The 22,588-nt window shown below is 49.1% G+C and overlaps 1 protein-coding gene and 1 long non-coding RNA gene across 2 annotated transcripts in view; one reads left to right on the forward strand and one right to left on the reverse strand.

Annotated features, from left to right (window-relative positions):
* The window catches only part of IGSF5 (immunoglobulin superfamily member 5), an 850,576-nt gene that overhangs the window by 809,802 nt on the left and 18,186 nt on the right, over nt 1-22,588 (reverse strand). The window lies entirely within an intron of this gene.
* Nucleotides 1-22,588, forward strand: part of LOC146801758 (uncharacterized) — a 195,848-nt gene that overhangs the window by 161,417 nt on the left and 11,843 nt on the right. The window lies entirely within an intron of this gene.

Raw genomic sequence — 22,588 nt, forward strand, 5'->3', positions numbered from 1 at the left:
GTGTGTCTTGCCAAGCCAGTGGGAAAACAGGGGTGAAGCTGAAAGCTCCCCTGGAACCACTTCCTGTCGTTAGCACCCCCTTTGAAAGGGTGGGCATCGACATTGTGGGTCCATTAGATCCACCGACTACAGCTGGTCACAGGTTTATCCTGGTTCTGGTGGATCATGCCACACGGTACCCAGAGGCAATACCTCTGAGGACCATAACAGCACCTGTTGTGGCTAGGGCCCTGATGGGAATCTTTACCCGAGTGGGTTTTCCCAAGGAAGTTGTGTCCGACAGGGGGACCAACTTCATGTCAGCGTATATGCGGGCAATGTGGAAGGAGTGTGGAGTGACCTACCGGTTCACGACTCCTTACCACCCCCAGACCAATGGTCTGGTGGAAAGGTTTAACAAAACCTTAAAAGGCATGATCAGAAGTCTGCCTGAAAGCCTGCGGAGGAAATGGGACGTCCTCCTACCCTGTTTACTTTTTTCCTACAGGGAAGTGCCACAGAAGGGAGTGGGCTTCAGCCCCTTCGAGCTTCTGTATGGGCACCCTGTACGTGGACCTCTTAACCTGGTGAGAGACGGATGGGAAAGAACTCCCAGAAAGCTCCCCCAGGATGTGGTGAGCTACATGCTGGCCTTCCGGAGCCAAATGGCTAAGTTGTGGAAGCAAGCTTCTGACAACTTGGAAGCCAGCCAAGCAGTGATGAAGGCGTGGTATGACCACAACGCTCACCCGGTGGAGTTGGAGCCTGGCCAGAAGGTGTGGGTGATCGAACCAGGAGAGCTTAGCGCCCTCCAGGATCGCTGGTCAGGACCCTTTGAGGTGTTGGAGAAGAAGGGTAAGGCTACCTACTTGGTGGACCTGAAGACCCCTCGTCAGCCCCTGCGGGTGCTGCATGCCAACCGCCTCAAACCCCACCACGAGAGGCCCGAAGTCATCTTGATGATGGTGACTGACGGAGGAGAGGACGTGGAAAGCGAGCCTCTCCCTGATCTGTTTGCGTCTCAAGAAAAGGATGGGTCGGTGGAGGGAGTGATTCTCTCCCCATCTCTAACTCCTGAACAGCAGGAGGACTGTCGCCAGGTCTTGGGGCAGTACTCTTCGTTGTTCTCCCTTGTCCCAGGTAGGACTCACCTGTGCGTCCATGACGTGGACACAGGAGACAGCCCACCTGTGAAGTCCAAGATCTACCGGATGTCAGACAAGGTGAAGGCCAGCGTTCATAGTGAGGTCACTAAGATGCTGGAGCTAGGAGTGATTGAACCTTCTAGCAGCCCCTGGTCCAGTCCGGTGGTGTTAGTACCAAAAGCTGCACCACCGGGTGCCCAACCAGAACTGAGGTTCTGTGTGGACTACCGGGGACTGAATTCAGTGACAAAAACTGATGCTCATCCGATCCCTAGGGCGGATGAATTGATTGACCGGCTGGGAGCTGCCCAATATCTAAGTACCTTTGACCTTACTTCGGGGTACTGGCAGATCTCTTTGACTGATGGAGCAAGGGAAAGGTCAGCCTTCTCCACGCCCAATGGCCACTACCAGTTCTGTGTGATGCCCTTTGGGCTCAAGAACGCACCTGCCACGTTTCAGCGCCTGGTAAACCAGATCCTCACCGGAATGGAGAGTTTCTCTGCTGCTTATCTGGATGACATAGCCGTCTTCAGTAACAGCTGGGAGGATCACTTGCATCACCTGCAAGCTGTTCTCCAGGCCCTGAGACAAGCTGGATTGACGATCAAGGCCAGCAAGTGCCAGATCGGGCAGGGGTCGGTAGTGTACCTTGGACACTTGGTGGGTAGGGGAACGGTGCAACCCCTCCAGGCGAAGATCGAGGCCATCATGGCCTGGGAACCCCCCAAGACACAGACTGAGGTCCGAGCATTTTTGGGCCTCACGGGATACTATCGCCGCTTCGTGAAGGGGTACGGTACCATCGTAGCCCCCCTCACGGAGCTCACGTCCAAGAAACAACCTCGACGGGTAGTCTGGACGGAGGCTTGTCAGCAAGCCTTTGTGAGATTGAAGAAAGCCATGTGCGAGGCCCCGGTCTTAAGGGCCCCAGACTTTTCCAAGGAGTTCATTGTCCAGACAGATGCATCAGAACATGGCATTGGGGCAGTGTTATCGCAACTCAACGAAGAGGGTCTGGATCAACCCGTGGTCTTCCTATCCCGGAGACTACTTCCCAGGGAACAGAAGTGGAGTGCAATAGAGCGTGAAGCCTTTGCAGTGGTATGGGCTCTGAAGAAGTTGCGGCCATACCTGTTTGGATCGCACTTCCTAGTTCAGACCGACCACAGACCCCTTCGCTGGCTGATGCAGATGAAGGGGGAGAATCCCAAGTTGTTGAGGTGGTCTATTTCCCTACAGGGGATGGACTGTCAGGTGGAACATCGGCCTGGAGTGGACCACGCCAATGCAGACGGTCTCTCAAGGTATTTCCGCCTTAGTGATGAGAACTCCCAAGGGGTTGGGTAGCTCTCCCCACTTTCAGCTGGGGGGGACGCGTGTTAGACCTGTCAGCCCTTTGGGTGGTCCCTCCTCATCATTATTTATTTTGTCCCACTTTTGCCTCAAACCCTGTTTGAATTTTTCCTTTTTGGGAACCACCAGACTTTTTAGTGTTGCTGCAGATTCAGGGAGCCATTTTACCTACCCCTGAAACTTCTGTCTGAGGGCCTGGAGCACAAAATGGTGGCCACCTGTGACATCACCAGCATCCACTGGAACCTACCAGCACCTTCCAGAACATTCCAGAACCCTGTGACAGTTGGAGGCGGTTTGGAATGTTGGGGAGTTAAGAGGGAGAGTTGGCAGTTGGAGTTGGCAGTTGGCACCTGACTGGTGAAGAGAGAGCAGCACAACAGTGAAGGAGGAAGGAGTGAAGCAGCAGGGGTGGAAACTTGTGCCTGGAGTGGGGTCCATAAACCCACCCTTGATACTTGTCCCTACTGATGGATCCCAGCCTATAGCCCTGTGTGGGAAGAAGACAGAAAAACTCATCCTAAGGACCTGAACAGCAGGAACAGGCCTTAGAAGCAGAAAGCAGCAAGATCCTGACCTGGAAACTGGTTTCCCTGGAGTCCGGCGTCGAGTAGCCTAAGACCTGGAGCCCGAGGTGGAGAAGCGGCGCTGACTGAAGAAGCAGACGTCGTACCCGGAGCCGCCTGAGGTCGTGAGAGGGCGCCGACGGAGGTCGTGAGGAATACCAGAGGTCGAGGAGGAAGTGAACCGAGGTCGAGCGAGCGGCGTCATCGGAGGAGTGAAGTCCGCCCTCCGGAGTCGTCGGAGACCGAGGTGAGGTGAACCGGAGGTCGGGAGTGAGGATCGCACTCCGGAGTCGCCCGGAACCTGAGAGGAGGAGCACCGGAGGTCGGGGGTGAGGATCGCACCCCGGAGTCGCCGGAAGTCGACATCGAGGCCAGGCCGGCCGACGTCATCGGAGCCGAGAGCGCCATCGGACCGGAGCCGCCCGAAGTCGACACCGAGTAGAGACTGCCCGACGCCGTCGAATCGGAGGTCGAGATTGAACCGAGGCCGCCGACATCGGACCGGAACCGCCTACCGGCGTCGTCAAAGAACTGACATTGTGCCGAGGCCGCCGAGACCGAACCGGAACCGCCTCACGGCGTCGACACGACTCCAGCGGCGTCGGAACATCAGAAAAAGGGCAGTAAGTGGAGTAGAGGGCGCCTAAGGCCCTGTGGAGACCTGAGAGACTGCTCTAAGGGGCTAGGGAGGTGCTGAAACCAACCTGACTGTGCCTGGGGTGAACTGGGACTAACCTAGAGAGGTTGTGTGAAGAGAGAAAGCCAGGGCACTGGTATTCCCCCCTTTGATCTACCTCAGTTTAGGCCTCAGCCTTGTCCCAGCCAGGGAGTAGCCCCCCCCCCTCAAGCCTTCCACAACCCTACAAGCTGTGCCTGGGCCAAATCAGCCCTTAGGAATTGAAAAGTCATCTGATTACATGAGTGTTGCTGTATACTTTTAATTATTTATTGGGGGTACTGTATTTATTGAGTTTTTTACCTATTTATTGCTTCACTATATTTATAGGTCCACAGGACTTGATGGTGTACAATATTTATTGGTACAGTATTTATTGCCTCAAAATATTTAATTGCCTGTATTACCTGCACTGATATTTATGTCCCTTGTATTTATGATCATCCCTATTTATTGAATCTTCAGATAATATTTATTTGACCTGCACTATTTAAAATTTGTATATTGTGATTGACCTATTCATTTTTCCAATCAGCAACTAAGAGAAAAAGATAAAGAAAGAATATTTTCATAATTTTTACGGTGTAGAGTCGTTTTTGGAACGGATGCACGCATGGTTATTGTATGGGTATATTGTATGCTTAGCACTGCGCCTGTTTCCTGACCACTCGAGCCAAGCTACCACAGTGTGTCCGGAAGACCACCACCACCCCTTCTAGTGTGGGAGTGGTTTTCCAACAAGACCCCATTAGGAATCGCTAAATGTGTCAAAAACCCATTAGTACATTAGTGTTCGCGATTTCCTAATAGCAAATCACAAACATTTCCTATTAGTGAAATCACAAACAGGAATCTTTGTACAGGTGGCCCTTGGTCTTCATCCAGTTAGCGATTTCAGTCATGGAGGCATTGAACTTGATCCGGTTACTGGGCTTCTTGTCTATGAAGGAGAGAATGAGTTTCGTGTCGTTTAAGTAAGAGAGGGTGTTGATATTGTGAGAGCGGATAATGCTGGCTAGTGAGGTCATGAATACTAGTAAGAGGATAAGGCTCAGAGCTCAGAAGATGAAATCACGGTCATCCGAGGCGTATGGTGCCAAGCTGACTGACTGGGCCTTTCCAGTGAGGAAAGAGCAGATCCATTATAGTGTGTGTCATTGGATTCTGATGTTGTGTAGGCGTTGGATTGAAGATGGGGTGGGAGACTGTGTCAAATGTTGCAGAGAAGTCCAGGAGGATGAGGGCCCCTCTTCTCCTGTGTCTAGAGTCATACAGATGTCATTCATGGCAGTGATGAGGGCAGTTTCTGTGCTATTGTTCGGTCTAAACCAGACTGAGTGATGTCAAGGAGATGGTAGTTGTTGATGTATTCAGTGAGGTGTCGGTTGATGATTTTCTCTAAGACGTTCGCAAGAACTGGTAGCAGGGAGAATGGTCTGTAGTTGGCGAGAGTTGAAGACTCCACAGAGGGCTTCTTCAGCAATAAGAGGACAGTTGCGTCTTTTCAAGCACCTGGGAAAGTCATGGAAGAGGTTGAGGCTTTCAGATTGGGTGTGAGCATGGCGCTGATGGGTTGCAGGCCTCTGGTATAGGCATGGAGGGCAGGTATCAGAGGGGGGCCCTGAGCGAATTGACTTCATGGTGGTGGAAGTTTCTTCTGGGGTGATGGTGGGCTGTGTAGTTAGAATTGGTTCTTTGAATAAGATCAGGAGGCATTTGGTGAGGTATTTCGGGTCTGGTTGGGAGCTGAAATTGTGATGGTTTGATTGCTGAAGAATTGAGAGAGATTATTGCACAGGTCCTGAGAGGGAATGAACGAGTAGGAGTTGCCCGGTGGTGCGGTAAAATCTTTCACAAAGGCGAAAATTTCTTTGCATCTGTTGTAATTGGAATCAGTGCGGTATACCAGTGCTGAGCTTCTGGTTGTCTGGATCACTGGTGGTAGCGTCTCAGGGCAGATTTGAACATGCTCCTGTGTGTATTGTCCTGCCTCATCATTTGTGCTCCAATTGTTTGCAGTAGAGTTTCATCAGTCTGAGTTCCACAGTGTACCAATTGGCCTGTGGGCTGTGCCTTGTTGGATAGTTGAGTTTGAGGGGGGCCAGGGAGTTGGCACAGGAGGTTATCCACTTGCTGAAATTCTTGATGGCTTTGGGGATGCTGTTTCTGTGTTTGGGTCAGTGGGTGTTGACAGAGGGGTTCCAGTCCTTGTCAGTGATGCTGTTCCATTTTCGGCGGCTGGTCTCGCGATGGTACATGTGCATTGGACTGGGATTGGTATGCTGAATTTAACCAGGGCGTAGCCTGTCCATGGAACTGGTGTGGGCTTATCACCTCAAATGTTATAGATGTTGGTCAAAATAGGGTCCAAGAGGTGTCCAGTGACCTGGGTAGGTGCCTTTAATTGTTGGGTAAGGCTCAGGCTTCCAATGAGTGCCCTTGAGTAGGGGGTTGCCTGGTTTTCCAGGTGGAAGTTCAGGTCTCAGAGTAGAATGTAATTGCTAGTATTGAGGGAGACTGGTGTGACGAAATCCGTGATGGTTTTCGTGAAGTCCATGTGTGGTCCCAATGGTCTGTAGATGAGAGTGCTGCTTAGGGTGAAGTTGGATGTGATGTGGAGCTTGAATGACAGGTGCTCCACGTTGGAGGATGTTGTCTCCTTGGAGCTGGTGCAGCTAGTGCTTAAATAGTGCCGGTGCTTTCCGGTGCTTAGTACCGTCCCTTGTTTATTAGGGCCGGGTCTATACCACGCGTCTGCACATCTATGGCAAAGTAAACATAATTACCTCACTCACCTGCAGACAGTGTTGTTCGTCTTGCGAGTCCCCAGTGAAGAGTTATCCATTGGCAAAGCCACTAGGTTTGTTTTATTTCGAAAAATGTAGTGTTGTACAATGATGCACATCGTAACAGGCACCATCTAGTGCTTAATTTGAGTAAGTGGTTTCCGGTTCTCAGCACCTAATCATCAACACCAGCGCTTTCTAGGAGCACCAGTTAATGACACGTTAATTTATGCACGGGGAGATTTGTCCAGAATCACAGGATTCTGTTGTAGGTGGCGGTTATTGGAGAAATGGGCTGGTGCAAGCTGCCTCCTGGCGAGAGCCCCGGCACTTATTTTTTTACAAATTAACCACTAGGTGCAGCTGATGTTTTCTTGTGGATTATAGCAATTCAGTTTTTGTGCTTATGAAGTCTGTCTTGCCTGGCAATTTTGTAGCCGGGGGGATGGCTGTGGCTATGTCAGGTGCCGTTGCAGTGTTAAGCTAGGTTTCCATGAGAAAAAGGTGGTCAGAACCTTGTCATGCAGCAGGTCCCAGATCTCTGTGGTGTGTTGAGTGGGTGGGTGGGTGTTAAGGAGCATTCATGCAAGGGTGGGTTGTTGTGTTGGTGGTTGCAGGACTGTGTGAGTGTTAGAGATTGGTGTTGGGTACTCTCAATGCGATGAGTGTTGGGTGTGGGTAAGTGCATGAAAACTTGCAGGAAGCACAGGAGAAGGCGACTTCTGTGTTTTATGGTGCACTGAGGCAGCAGTGTGTGGAGCAGTGGCCTGCTTGAGGGCATGGAGGATCTCAGCATGGTAGCAGCGAAGCAGTTCCTATCGCTTGGCGGGTCCAGGCGTGGACAGACTCAGACGGGCTTGCCTTTGGCGTGCCAGATGTGCACGCTCTGAGCGTGTGTGCTTTTCCACCACATTGTGGCAACTATTAAGTAGAACCTGGAAGGGGAGAGGACAATGCCACTTTATGTGCAGATGGATGATGGGAAATCCAGTGATTTTGCTTCCTATGCAGATGAAGAATGGAACATTTTGGACATATAAGATGGCGTTTCCCTCCAGCTTATGGAAGACCTCTCTTGGAGTTGGACTTCTGTGGACCCTCCTCATAATAATGCTTCCAGAATAGGTGTTGCTGCCCGAATTCTTACTAGGAACAAGCATAAGGCTGAAGTTCTGTTGAAATGTCCAGCTGCTGCTCCATACCATGATTTTGTGGAAGCTTGCAACCAGACCAGAGAGTATAATATGAGAACACTGCACCTTGAATCACATTTTACCCACTGTCATAGACTATAGGAGGGCTGTCCAAGAAAACTACTGCTAGAAGTGCAGGTGAGCTTAGTGGTGACTCTGCCTGGCAAGCAACCTCCATCTATCTACAACCTCTGATTATTTTATTTCTTCATTGACCCAGCCTTGATTGCCAGTTAGCTGGATCAAGAGAGACCGCCATGGTCTGTGAGCAGCTGCTGACCTGAAGTTTAAAGGGATAGAGGTTAGGGTGCAATTGAGGGAAGAATAACAAAGGTAGAGTTGTGTTAAAAAGGGGTCCACAAAAGGAACCCACTCATAAAAAATGGAGGCAAATTATGCAATAGGACATAACAAATTAAATAGATATCTGATTGAACAAAAAATAATAATCTGATATTTATGGAAATATAACAATATGGCACTGGTATTAATTGCTCCAAGATTAATCTCTCTAGATTAAACTGAAATGATCTAATGTATTCAACATATTACAGGGCATGCCAACAAAGTAAACTCTGAAGCCTGCTCCAGCACCATTACCAAGATGCAGATGTGCAGCTCTAAGAAACCTCTATTTCGATACATCCTGCAAGCTGTATCAGGCCATGGAACTGTGCGTGGCCTGAGGCTACTGGCCATAGACAATGGAAAGAGAGAAGTTATGAAAAATCTATAGGACTGAACTGACAGGAAAGCCACTTCGGGATTTTGAGAACCTTGGATAAAGCATTGGCAGTCAAGGCATAACGTTTGCCACCTCGCAATCTTCTGACTTTGTATTTTTAATTTACTGTGACATGGTTAAACAACCTCATCGAGCCCACAACAGCAGAATCCTTGCTCCTCCAAAAGTAAGTTATACTTGAGACCTAAGCCACCATGTCTAGCTGACCATGTGCAGTGGCAAATCACAATCTCATTTGCCAAGGTCTTCATGCAAATTCTCATAGTTAATGCTCTGCAGTAACTGAAAGGGAGCAGGCACCGTTTTGAAAGACCTCTTAATGAAAAATGCATTAATAAGTGAACTGATGTGTCCACATGTTTTACTTTTTCCTATAGACTAACACAGAGTCTCATATGAGACAATGTTAACAATTGCTCAAATTGACTTTCTTGTGAACAGTTAAGCCCATTTCTTTCCACTTACTGTTTTTCTATGAATCTTTTATGGTTCATAACCAATATATTACATTATAAGCTCTATTTGGGAATTAACTGATTTTTTCTTTATTTTTTCAGTTAAATGTATTATAGCTGTTAGACCTGTTAGTCTTAGGGTGATCTTCCCACCAGCATTTTGCCTTCTCCATTCCAATTTTGTTGAATTTGTTTTTGTTGGCCTTGGGACTATGTGCACTTTACCACTGCTAACCAGTGCTGAAGTGCTTGTGCTCACTCCCTAAAACATTGTAAAGGTAGCTTACACCAGATTGACATGTTTAATTTACTAATAAGTCCATGGAAAAGTGGCACACCATATACACAGGGCTGGTAAATTAAATGCTACTAGTGGGCTTCAGCACTTATTGTGGTACGCACTTATGTAGATCCTTAAACCATAACTCAGGCCTGCCATTGTAGCCTGTATTCAATTTTTAAACTACCAATTTGACTTGGCAAAATAAACCTTTTGTCAAGCCTAAAACTCCCTCTTTAGGTAGAGCCTATATCGGCAGCGTGCATACACTGCTCGCTTTGCGAGGCATGCAGTATTCAGTATGGCGTGGAAGCTCCGTGGAAGCTCCGCCCACTCTCCGCCCATCTTTTTTATTGGCTTAGTTCCTAAATGCTGCCTTCCGATTGGTTTTAGGCTTGTTAGTCCCTCCTCATGACAGCCATGTCATCATTTGTATCCTTCCATGACTACTGGCCCCTTTACTTCGAGCACTATTTTCTTCCCTTGCATCCCCCCCGCAGTCCATGCCTTCACACCCCCCAACCCTCCCCGCACTCCAGTTCGTGCCTACTCACCCACACTCTCGTTTCCAATGCAATAGGTCTTGCGTAAATGCGAGTCCTATTGCATTGCAAATGCTTGTTTTTATATTGCGGTGCTTGATGAGTTTGAAAAACTGCTGATACAACATAGGGCCAGCATATGCTGGGGCTGCTGGCAAAGGCATAGGGCTTTGTTTAGAAACTTTCTGGGAAGTGCTCTGAAAGTGCTCTCTTCTGGTAATGCCAGGCTGCCTTAATCGGTATGGAGGTACCAAATCCCAAACTGCCTCTCCACCTAACCCTCCCCTGGCCGCAATTCCCATCATTGTATCTGTCTCTCGGAATATAGTGTTAGGGCGAATGGCCAAATCGGTGGCCATCTTAAAAGGGTGACTCACTTGCTTTGTGGCAATCGGGAACGCACCGACTACCAACACAACAGTGTAATATCGTGGGTGACTAGGCCAGCTGCGTAAAGGACCACTCAGACACACAGGTGTGGCGTTGGTGGTTAGCCACTAACATAACCACGCCCAGCGCCCTGGGCCCTTTATTTGCACACTCACGTGGTCTCGACCTCCGTCGAGCCCACCTTACAAAGTACTCTTTTAGGGGGGTGCTTACTAGCAACGCTTCCCCTGTTGTTGCGAGAGACGTGGGCTGCCCCACCGCCTCTCGCGATACTATATTCCTCCTTAAGCAGGAGGAAAATTGAAATGAACACAATAAACAAGATAAACATAAACTTTCAGTCCTGACCGTTGGCTGCCGGTCGAGTTATAACTTAATGAAACAGTCTTACTTGGGAGCTTGCGGCGACTGCTCACCTTGGCTGCAACCCGACATCCGATCGCCGACTAGCCACTGGTTACGTAGTCCTTGTACCTCTGGGAGGGCTTGAGGCAGGGCCGGAGGTGGTACCGGCCTTGACTGTTCCACAGCTGCAAGTCTGGAAACTGGCCAACTGGGTCATAGGTGGAAGTCAAACTTTGATCTCCTTCAGACTCCTGCGCTGATGGCGGCGAAAACGGCAAGTTGGTAGAGCAGTCCGTGGGGCCTGATTGCCCATGTTTGGTCCTTCTGTTTCTCGGAGTTGTAGGTCTACTTCGGGGCGTCTCGTCCTGATCGGGGTTTTCCGCGGGGTCGCATTCTTCTGCGGGTGGGACCTTTTTAAAGAATGACACATTGCGGGTAACTGTCTCGGAACCCCGCTGGGCGGTCATCATGGTGCCTTTGATGGCAATGATGGTCCATGGATGTCGTTCGAACGGGGTCCGGAACTTTCCTCCGGGGTGTCGGTCTTGCACAAGTACCTGGTCGCCCACAGCGATCGGGCTTTCCATGTCCTGCCTCTTCTGAGATGCCGCTTCGTTGGTTTTTTGTCGCCTGAGGTCTGACAGATTTGGAGGAATCGCGGCTTCTTCCCATGAGGAGTGATGGGGAAGGGTGTCAGTGACTGTTCGGCCAAAACACAGGCGGCTCGGGGATATGCCCGTGGTACAGTGGGGGGTGAGCCGGTACTCTCGGAGGAATTGATACACAGCTCGTTCTAGGTTGAATTCTTCTGACAGCGCAATCTGGATGGTCTTGTTCAGCGTTCGCATCAGCCGCTCTACTTCACCGTTGGCCTGGGGCCACCTAGGCGTAATTTTCCGGTGCTTTATTCGGTGGGACGCTAAGTACTCGGCGATTTCCATGCTGGTGAACGGTGGTCCGTTGTCAGTCCGGAGTTCTCCAAACAGTCCATGAGTGGCTATCACCTTTTCCAGCTTAAGGATTACTTCTGCCGCGGACGTGGAGATGAACTCTACTTCCGGATACCTAGAAAAGTCATCAACAATCACCAGCATGTGTCGCCCTCCTGGAAGACTGCTGAAATCCGCGCTGACTCTGTCCCATGGGCAGCTCGGGCTTGCCTCGGTGATCACCGGGGCTGGTCTGCTTGGGAGTCTCGTGGCGAGGCATGCAGGGCAGTGTTGTATGAGTGATTCTATTTGGTGATCCAGGCCGGGAAACCACACTTTTCTCCGAAGCCGGTTCTTGGACTTGACTTTCCCTTGATGTGCTCCGTGGGCGAGGAGCGCCGCTTGTCTGGTGAGGCTTGCAGGTAGAACCAGGCGCGGGCCACGCAGGGGACACCCTTCTGCTGATACCGACAACTCTTGACGGACTTGGTGTAGTGATTTTAGCGTAGCTTGGGCTGCTGCCGTTCGCATGGGCGATGGATTTTGTAGAAGCTGCCAGTCCCCGGAGCCACCTGCTTGTATTGCCATTTGGAGGCAGTCGTCGTCTTGGGTGGCGGCTATGACTTCTTGCAGTGACATCGGGAGGGGCTGGGACCGCTCAACAATCATCCGCACATAATCTTCTGTGGCGGCTGCTTCCTCAGCCTCTGGCGGGGTGACTGGCCGGGCATGCCGCGACAGGAAGTCGGCAGGGTTCCATGTGCTGGGTCTGTATTCTACCTTCAGCTGGAACTCCTGTAGCTGCAGTATCCACTTTTCAATCCGTGGCAGGGGGCCGGGACTACGAATCTTGGAACAGCGGCACCAGTGGCTTGTGGTCAGTAATGACCGTGAACAGATGGCCGTACAGATAAATGTGGAAATGGCGGCACCCCCATAGAATGGCTATGGCCTCTCGTTCAATTTGCGAGTAACGCTGTTCAGTAGGCGTTAGAGTCCTGCTTGCATAGGCGACTGGTGCCCAGTCTCCGCAACTCTGGCGTTGTGCTAAGACGGCACCAAGACCGGTGGGGCTGGCGTCTACCACCAGTTGGGAGTCATGGCACGGGTCAAAGTATACGAGGGTTGTGTTGGCAGACAAAGCGGCCTTGGTCTGCTGGAACACTTGCTCTTGTGCTGGGCCCCAGGTCCAGTGGGTGGTGGTCTTTGTGAGTTCTCGCAGTGGACCTGTCAGATCCGATAGGTTCTTGATGAACCAGCCACAATATGTGACCATGCCCAGAAAGCTGCGGACTCCAGTCACCGATGTAGGGGCTGGCGCTTCTTGGACGTCCTTCACTTCGGGATCAGGCCCGATGCCTCTGTCTGAAAAGCGATATCCGAAGAAGCTTATGTCCCGGCGTAAGAACTCACATTTTTCCCTGTGGAGTGTTAGGCCGCAGTCTCTGAGGCGTGTGAATATTGCGTTGAGGCGGAGGATGTGTTCTCCTAGAGAGGGGGCGTGGACCAAGATGTCGTCGCTCACATTGAGCACCCCTTCTAGCCCCTACAGGACAGTTTTGATAATATTTTGGAACACTTCGGCTGCGCTGGAGATTCCGAAGTTAAGGCGTTTGTAGCGCCACAGGCCAGCGTGGGTGGAGAAGGTCGTGATTGGACGCGAGTCCGGGTGGAGCGGGATCTGATGATACCCCGACCGGAGGTCCATCTTTGAGAACCACTTTGACCCCGCGAGCTCGTCTATGATGTCATCAACCGTGGGTGTCAGGTGGCGTTCTCGTTTGATGGCGAAGTTCGGAATCCGCATGTCGATGCATATGCGGACAGCGTCTGGCTGCTTCGGTTTCTTCGCGACCACGATGGGGGACACCCACGGGGTGGGACCTCTCACCCGTTCAATGATTCCAGCCGCTTCCAGCATGCGGAGTTCTGACTTTCGGGCAGAGGTGGAAGGCAATCCTCCTGTGTCTGAGAGCCTCGGGGGCTATCGACTTGTCGATGTGCAGACGAACTGCTGGGCCTTTGAGTCACCCGATCCCATCAAAGAGGGGTGCGAACTTCGATATTAACCTGTCTAGATCATGTGCTTGTACCGCGAAGGCAAAGTGGATAAGGCGTAGTTCTTGGGCAGTGCGACAGCCGAGTAGAAATCCTGACCCTTCTCTGGAAACGTAGATTTTGGCCGACTGACGGATGTCGTTGTGCGAGATCTCAGCTTGGAATACTCCGCACATTCGGAGGGGGTGTGTGTCCCAAAAGCGTACACTTGGACGTTGGTGCTGCGGAGCGCAGGCGGATTGGGCAGTAGTCTGTAGGCACAGACGGCCATGAGGTTGATCGTGGCGCCTGTGTCGATGAGTGTCGTCACTGGATGTCCCTGCACGTTGACAGTGCACATGGGTGCTGCTTGCGGTGATGCCGAGAGGGCATGTAGCATGTGCACCACGTGTACAGTGGCGGCTTCATCATAGTCCATGTCCCCGCTCGAGGAGTATCCTGGGACAGGCTCCAGTGCACGTACTGGACGAGTTGGACCTTGCGACCTCTTTGAAGGCCTTGAGTGACAGACCTTGGAGAAGTGATTGACTTTTCCACATGCGCTGCATGTTTTCCCTTGAGCTGGGCAAGCGCCGTCGTGTGGGAGCGGGCCTCCGCACCATCCACAGAGGCGGACTTTGGGATTCTGCCCGGGCCCTTGGACCGAGGGCCTTCTGGGTCTCTGCCGCGGGCCTCGTGGATTGGGCTGAATAGCGCAGACTGGTTCTTCTATGATGGCTACCGCAGCTTTGAGTTCCATATGGGCCGCCCTGGCCTTGGACAATTCTTTGGAGCGTCCTAGGGTCAGTATGTCCTTCATTGCCATGTTGTGCTCTTCGAGAATGCGCTCGCGCAGTTTTGAGGAAGCACACCCTTGAATGAACTGTGCCCGCACCTCATCGTCTTCATCAGGCAGGGTGCACGTGCTTGCTAACTCTTTGAGGCGAGCGTAGAATACGTTGACAGATTCTTCTGGGAGCTGCTTCGCCTGGCGAAGGAGGAACCGCTCGTAGTCTGGGTTGGCATACGGCTCGAAATGCGCAGCGATGGCATCACGCAACGTGGCATAGGTCTTCGGGGGCCCGGCCTCATGGACAGTCGTGGCGATTTTATGAATGTCCGCGCCGCCCAGGTGAAGGAGCATGGACCGCTGACGTCGCTCTTTTATCTCCGCAGCTTCGAAGAATGTCTCCAGCCACTCCTTCCATTGCGCAGTTTGGGAAGGCGGCGGACCAGTCACTACGAAAGGCTCCAGAGGCGGGACGGTGGTCATGGTGGCACTGCTGTGGACGGCTACTGGGGCGCAGGAAGGCTATGCAGCGACGTCTACGGGGCACTGGAGCGTGGACAGCAGGAGAAGAAGTTGGTGAGATGCCATGCGGTGGTGTCTCAACTGGTAGCTGACAAGCAGGAGGCGGCGGCTGGGACCTTGATAGGGCGTGCGCACCACAGGCAGCTGGGACCGTCCCACAGCTGAGGGTCATGTACTCGTGGCTTTAATTAGTTCATGTGCCAGTGGGGGTGTGACTCTGATGTGGGGCAGCAGAGCACCGTGGGGTACAATATTAGCAGTTGCACTTTGAGGGGTGGGCTCCCTTGAAGTGTCTGGCAGTCACTCCTGTGGACAAACAGTGCTGGTTGGTGGCCAGAGATGCGTGGAAGAGGGCTCTTCCTAGGCGCCTGCAGCGCGCGACTCCCGGGGCAGGGCCACCCACTGGTTTTGCTGGGGGAAGGCCGTAGCGGGTGCGATGTCTTCAAACGGCCAGAGGGGGCAGCAGAGAGGCCGCGAGTGCTTACCGCTTCGACGTCTTCAGTGGGGCACCGGCACACGCGCTCCAGCGCTTCCGCTCACATCGTGCTCCAGGCGAGCTTCGACGGTCCAGCAGGGCTGCTGTGAGGCCGCAGACTCAAACGGGGGCCCAGGCGACGCTCGCGAGGCACACCAGCGGGAGGGGCTGCACAGCGGCAGGCAAGTGCGCGGCAGCAGCGGACAGCTCGGCGGGTCGGAGGTAGGACAGCAGCTTGCTGACACCACCTCGTCGCCAGTGTAATATCGTGGGTCACTAGGCCAGCTGCGTAAAGGACCACTCAGACACACAGGTGTGGTGTTGGTGGTTAGCCACGAACATAACCACACCCAGCGCCCTGGGCCCTTTATTTGCACACTCATGTGGTCTCGACCTCCGTCGAGCCCACCTTACAAAGTACTCTTTTGGGGGGTGCTTACTAGCAACGCTTCCCCTGTTGTTGCGAGAGACGTGGGCTGCCCCACCGCCTCTCGCGATACTACAAACAGAAGGTAAGAAACTATAAATAAATAATGCACATGGCATATCTGTATAGCTTTCGGTTAAGCAGAACCATTATTAAAGGGCTCTGCGGGTCGGACTGCAGGCTGTTCGTCAGCGCGTACGCACAAGGAGCTGAGAGAGTGAATCAGCGTATCGCCGCTCATTCCTTACTAAACACAGACATTTGTGAGTTTGCTCTAAGGCATCGGGTTACCCGCATTGTTTAGCCGTGCAGATCATACTCAATTTAAAAAAATACAAAACCACTCCATTTTGTGTGCCCATTCCTAAATAAGAAAGAGTCACGTGGGCATAGCACTTTAAATAATACAGGAGGAATAATTTACAGAGAACACTAAAGGCGCATGGCTTTGGCAACAAAGCTCTCCTGGGAAGCTATTCTGTCTCAGATCCGGGGATGAATCATACAATGTCTTGGTTGCCTTAAAGCTGATTGACTGCACAAGGGTCAAGTGGATGAGCTCTGCAGTTGTCGGTTTTTGTTAACAAGAGAAGGCTGGAGAGATTGGCATTCATTTTAACATACTGTTATATGTACTGCATAATATTTCAGTGATTTAGCTCTCATTACACAGATGAGGTGTCTAGGGTTGCCACCTTTCCAAGAGAAAATGGCAGTTATTTATCATTGTTGCGTTTGTATTCCGCAAAGACTTGGGCGTTTGAGGAAAGTGTATGTATTGATTTGTCATTTTCTGTCTTTGTTAACTTAAGTTGTTACTCAGGGATAGTCAATTCAGATATAGAACACATTTCAAAGTGTGCTCTGTTGTTTGAAGTAGTCTAAATATAAAGAAAAGAAAAAGCAAACACACACAGACTAGTGAATACAAAGATGAGGCCATCATGTATTTTGTGCAAGATGGTGTTATTTACACAGCGCATGTCACCAGATTGAAGTACTTTTACATTTGGGCAAATAGGTCATTCAAGTGCTGTAACCTTCAAGCTTGGATCCGTGAAGTGGTTACGTCATCTCCTGACATATAATGCAGGTTTATGTTATGGATTATAGTGCTGTGTTACCCGTGAACATAATTAACATAAACGTCTTTTAACTCCCTTAGTCCCCAGCAAAAGTATTAAAACATAAGTTTATTAAAAGGTATTGGCCACTGAGTAAAATGTGTGGTTGTTCACCTGAGAGTGGGCCGCCCTACGAGAAAACCCAGCAAAGATGCAGAATGAGAGCACCTGGGCGTGCCCTCAGCTCGGACCCTTCGGAGCAAGGTGGGTGCAACCCTCAGCCGGGAATCAAGACTCGATTAACTGTGAGAAACGGAATGGATTTTTGATCCTGTACAAGTTCAGAATACATAGGGTGTAACGTGTGGGCAGTGGTGACAGTTCTCAAGTGAAACTGGAAACCCTGGACGCATTGTGGCTTCCTCGCTTAAATTGTGTTATCAGGCAAATTACTTATTTCATACACTTTTTTCTTCATTATCACGTATGAAAGCATTTCCAGATATAGGAGTTCAGACTACCAGTGAACCAGTGAACCACCAAAAACACTTTAAATAACTACTTCTCGGTGCAGTGCTATAATATGCCTATTAGAGTCAAAGCTTACACATTAAAGAACAGGAGATGTTGTAGCACCTAGCAGATTGTGCTGCATGGCTAAATACGTAATAGGTCCCAAAGGCAAGACCGATTGGCTATGCCAATGCTTGTTAATACATATGTCACCCCTAGTGTAGGCCCAAAACAGCCCATAGGTAAGGGTGAATTTTATTTAAAAAGTTGGACATGTACTTTTAGGTTCTACATATCCAGACAGTGAAAAACTCACAAATTCCTTTTTTCACTACAGTGAGGCCTGGCTCTCCCATAGGATAACACTGGGTTACCATATTACATTTAATAAGTAATGTCTTTTGTTTGGGAGCAGATCAAGATATCATGTTTTGTGTCTATGGAATTGTATTTAAAATTCTGCTTAATTGTAAAGTCAGACTTTTAGTCACAATTCTGAAAATGTCACTTTTAGATTGTTGGCATTTCATTGTTTTAACTATTTGGTGTCTGCAGATTGTTACTGGGTCACAGGGCTAGGTATAGTTGGATACAGTAAAGGGGGAAAGAGAATTGGCATGATGGGCTACCCTGTCAGGATGGGAGGAAGCTGTGCACAGCCTCACTTGCACTTCAAAGGTTTCATTTGATTGGCGGGGGTCTGAGGTTCTCTTAAGGTAGCGGTGAGCCCTGCCATGCCTGTGGATCGTCTGTTAGGCAACGACCTGGAGCAAACTATTTGGAAGGAAATGGACATCAGGTCACACCTGAAAACACTAGGGTTGCCTGAGTAGGTGTGCATGACAACAAGGTCCATGGCTGCCAAAGAGGGGAGTCAAAGAAATCTGAAGCATGGAAAAATGGCCCAGGAAAGGGCATGTGAAACCAGCCCCTGAATGTCCTGCAGTCCAGGTTGAAGGGGCCCCAGAGGCGGCCGCCCTAGAGGCTACCTGGGAGTACAATACCTCCCTGGGGGACCTGCCTGTGCTTGCTGGATGGCAATTGAGAGTGGGGGCACCAGGGTGTAATTCTGTAAAGCACAGAAGGAGAGTCCAATTCTAGAGGATTGATGCGGCAAGCTTAGGTTCAGGTAGCTGGCGACACCTCTGGAGATCCTTTTGTCTGCGGTGTGGTCCAGTCTGCTTTCCATCTACCTGACGCTCATCGGGGCCACAGTGCGCGTCTGCCCCTGAGAGTGGGAGTGCACCCCCAAAGCGGTTTCTAAGCGGCATCCTGTGTGTTCCACCCGGTGCATATTCCCCAGGTTTTGCGACCCGAGCCAATATAAGTCTACCTCATTGTGTATCCATCGCGCCCTGAGCTGCCTCTCTTATTCCCTGTGCAGACTTGGTGCCTACTTCGTAAGATAGATACCAGTGACATATCCCTTCTTCCTAGATCTCTATTATCTCCTGCAGCTGATCCACTTGTAGCGCTATGACTGGTTCAGTTTTCCAAATGGTGGTTTGATATTCATCTCCTCTACACATCTACCCCCCTATCATCCATGTGGCATCCCTGATTCCATCGGTTCTGTGCCCTGAAGAAGGTGGTGACTACATTGAAGCCCGACACCGAAACGCGTGTTGGCACACCTAACTACAGGAACTACATGCTGGTGTACTGACTGTTAAAGGAGAGCTTGACACGCTATGAAAGCTTTAACTAATTTCTTTTTTCCTTATGCACATGATGAAAATTGTATTCAATTAAAGAAAATGAACACATGAATGTTCTAAGCACAACACAGTCAATATAGACACCAGTGATATTATGTGTGTTAAAAGCAGTTGCTGTATAATAGTTCAATAATGTACCTCTAAATAATATTTTTCTGCTTCTTTACACCACTAGCAGCTTGTTCAGTGGTTCCTATCTCTCTGTTTAATTGTTTTTCCTGGCTGTATGTTAGATGTTTGGTTATAACTGAAGTATGACTGATCTAATGTGTGAATTGTGGTGTGGATTATGATATGTTGTTGATGTTTTTCAATGTCCTTGTTCTGATTTACTTGTGATAGGGGCATTCGTGATAGGGTTTTTTTCTGTGTTATATTTATGGCTATTTGTTTTCATTCTAAAAACATTATGTAAGTTATCTCAAATTGATTTGTTCTGCAATATATTTAAAACAATTAAATATATATATTTTTCACATTTAATAAAATAATAATCTATAAACTTCTTTTGATATTTCGTTAATTTTGCATTACTGTTGGTCTTGTGTCAAATCTCATTTCCCCCCTATGGAAATATATTTGTTACCTTCATTCAGAGATGCTTCAAGCTCTTTGTGCATCGTAGGCAGGTGACATTTATCCCCTTCCTGTATAGGGTATTATAGACACCTCTGGAGATCACCTGATCTGTTTGTAGAATGGCCTCCTATGTAGTGAACCTAAGGTTCCTGAGCATGGGGCCTTCCTACTGGGACTTGCTCATTACATACACCTACCAATCGCTTTTTTGACCTTATTTTTTAATTTGTCACGTTGAACTAAACAAAATGACCACTAAGCCTTTTTATCCTCAGTTTTTGAGTCTATCAAAATGTATTAATCCACCAAATCATTTAAACGGATTATTCAAAATCATTACAATAGTTCTACATACCAAATAAATCCCAAACAACATGATTTAACACCTCTCTCATACTCACAGTCATATCTTCAACACACTTTCTATTCTGATTTATACACAGTTTACCAACCTTGTCTCATTCACTCCAGCAGCCAAACATCCATTCTTCCTTTCACACCCCCATACTATACAAAAACAACATTTGATTATACATAAGAATGTTTTTTAGAGAAACAAAAAGACCCAAGGTGTATGAATTTCACAATTCACAATTTCACCGGAACGACTTGCTCATAGTGCAAAAACCCATCTTATATTCTTGCCAAATTCTTCGGGGAAACCGCGGTGCCTTGACGGTTTTCAGCATACAGACTATGAAGAGCCCACCTCCCCGAGTGAACAAGCATAGACCTAAAGCAAAAGGGTCATTCACCCGGAAGGGGAGCGTTTTCTTTGAATAGTTTCCCCGAAGAATTTGGCAAAAATATAAGACGGGTTTTTGCACTATGAGCAAGTCGTTCCGGTACAGCTTTTCCAGCATGAATTAAATTGCGCGCCGTGCGTTTACGAATAATGAATCAGACTCTCAGCAGATGAATAGATCGGCTGATTTATTCAAGGAAATTAAGCTTGTCGGTCCTGAGGAGAACACCATTAATTGAATTTTGGTTGTTCGAAACGCGTCAACCTGTTTTTTGTGACCTATTGAGTGTTTATAATTGTTGGAATTATTCTTGACTCTTGTAGTTATTGTGAAATTCGTTCACCTTAGGTCTTTTTGTTTCTCTAAAAAACATTCTTATGTATAATCAAATGTTGTTTTTGTATAGTATGGGGGTGTGAAAGGAAGAATGGATGTTTGTCTGCTGGAGTGAATGAGACAAGGTTGGTAAACTGTGTATAAATCAGAATAGAAAGTGTGTTGAAGATATGACTGTGAGTATGAGAGAGGTGTTAAATCGAGTTGTTTGGGATTTATTTGGTATGTAGAACTATTGTAATGATTTTGAATAATCCGTTTAAATGATTTAGTGGATTAATACATTTTGATAGACTCAAAAACTGAGGATAAAAAGACTTAGTGGTCATTTTGTTTAGTTCAACATGACAAATTAAAAAATAAGGTCAAAAAAGCGATTGGTATTGGCATTTTGTTGTTTATTGTTCAATGGGGCTCTGCCGTGCCGATTCAGAGCCCAAACCCTGATTGTTTTACATTACATTCCCCTGGAAGGACATCTGGGGCAAGACAAGACCTTTGCTAGGCTTGTGACCTACTTCTATTGGCCCTGGATGAAGACAGCCTCTGATACAATCTGCAGGTCATGTCCCACCTGCGAGGCCAGTGGGGAACAGGGAAAAAGCTCAAGGCTCGCCTAGATCCCTTAGCCATTATTAGCACCCCGTTTGAAATGGTGGACATCGACATTGTTGGACCCTTGGGCCCCAAAACTGCCTTTGGCATCCAATGTATCCTAGGTTTTAGAGGACCTCTGGGATCTGGAAGTGCAGCTGAAGTGACTAGGGCTCTGATGGGGATTTTTACCCGAGTGGGGTTTCCAAGGAAGTGGTGTCTGACAGGGGCACCAACTTCATGTTTGCATATATGAAGTACATGTAGGATGAGTTCTGTACATCCTATCACCTGCAGACAAATGGGCTTATCAAAGATTCAACAAGACCTTGAAAGGCATGATTATGGGCCTAACTGAGACCATGGGGAGGAAGTGGGACGTCCTCTTACCATGCCTGCTTTTTGCCTACAGGAAGGTACCACAGAAGAGAGTTGGGTTTAGCCCATTTGAGCTCCTCTATGGTCACCCTGTTAGGGGACATCTCAGTCTGGTAAAGGAGGGTTGGGAGCAAGCTCCCAGAAGGCCACCCAGGATCTAATTAGTTACATGCTGGCCTTTAGAAACCATATACAAAAGTTCTGGAAGAAGGCTTCTGAGAACCTAGAAGCCACCTCGATAGTAATGAAACTCTGGTATGACCAGAAGGCCACCCTGGTAGAGTTTCAGACTGGACAATAAGTGTGGGCCATGGAGCCAGTGGAGCCAAGGGCCCTCCAAGACCTTATGAGGTGAAGGAGAAAAAAGGGGGAGGTCATCTACTTGATAGACCTCAAGACCCCAAAGAACCCCTAAAGGGTATCCATGTAAATCACCTCAAATCACACTATGAGCTGTCAGAGGCCACCATGTTTCTGGTGACAGATAATGGTGTGGAAGAGAAGAGTGAACCTCTCCCTGACATCCTATCTTCCAAAGAGCAAGACCTGTTAGTGGCAGGTGTCAACCTCCACCCTACCCTGACCCCAGAGAAGCAAAGGAACTGTCACCAGTTGTTGGGTCAGTGTCCCTCCCTTTTTTTCCCTCACCCTTGGGCTTACACACTTGTGTACCCATGACATTGATATTGGAGCCAGTATGCCTGTAAAGAATACATTTTACAGGTTGTCAGACAAGGTGAGGGCAAGCATAAAGGAGGAAGTCTCCAAAATGCTTGAGTTGGGAGTGACTGATCCAGTCAATCCAGTAGTCCCCGGTCCAGTGCAGTGATGATAGTAAACAAAGCCGCCCGACCAAGCACTACCCCAGAACACAGTTCTTTGTGGAATGCAGGGGGCTAAACTCAATCACCAAGACTGGTGTACACCCCATCCCTGAGTTGATGAGCTCATTGATTGTCTAGGGGTTACCACATTCCTGAGCACTATTAACCTTACTTCAGGATACTGGCAGATTGCCCACA

The sequence above is a fragment of the Triturus cristatus genome, chromosome 8, assembly GCF_964204655.1.
Source record: "Triturus cristatus chromosome 8, aTriCri1.1, whole genome shotgun sequence".
NCBI classification, from domain to species: domain Eukaryota; kingdom Metazoa; phylum Chordata; class Amphibia; order Caudata; family Salamandridae; genus Triturus; species Triturus cristatus.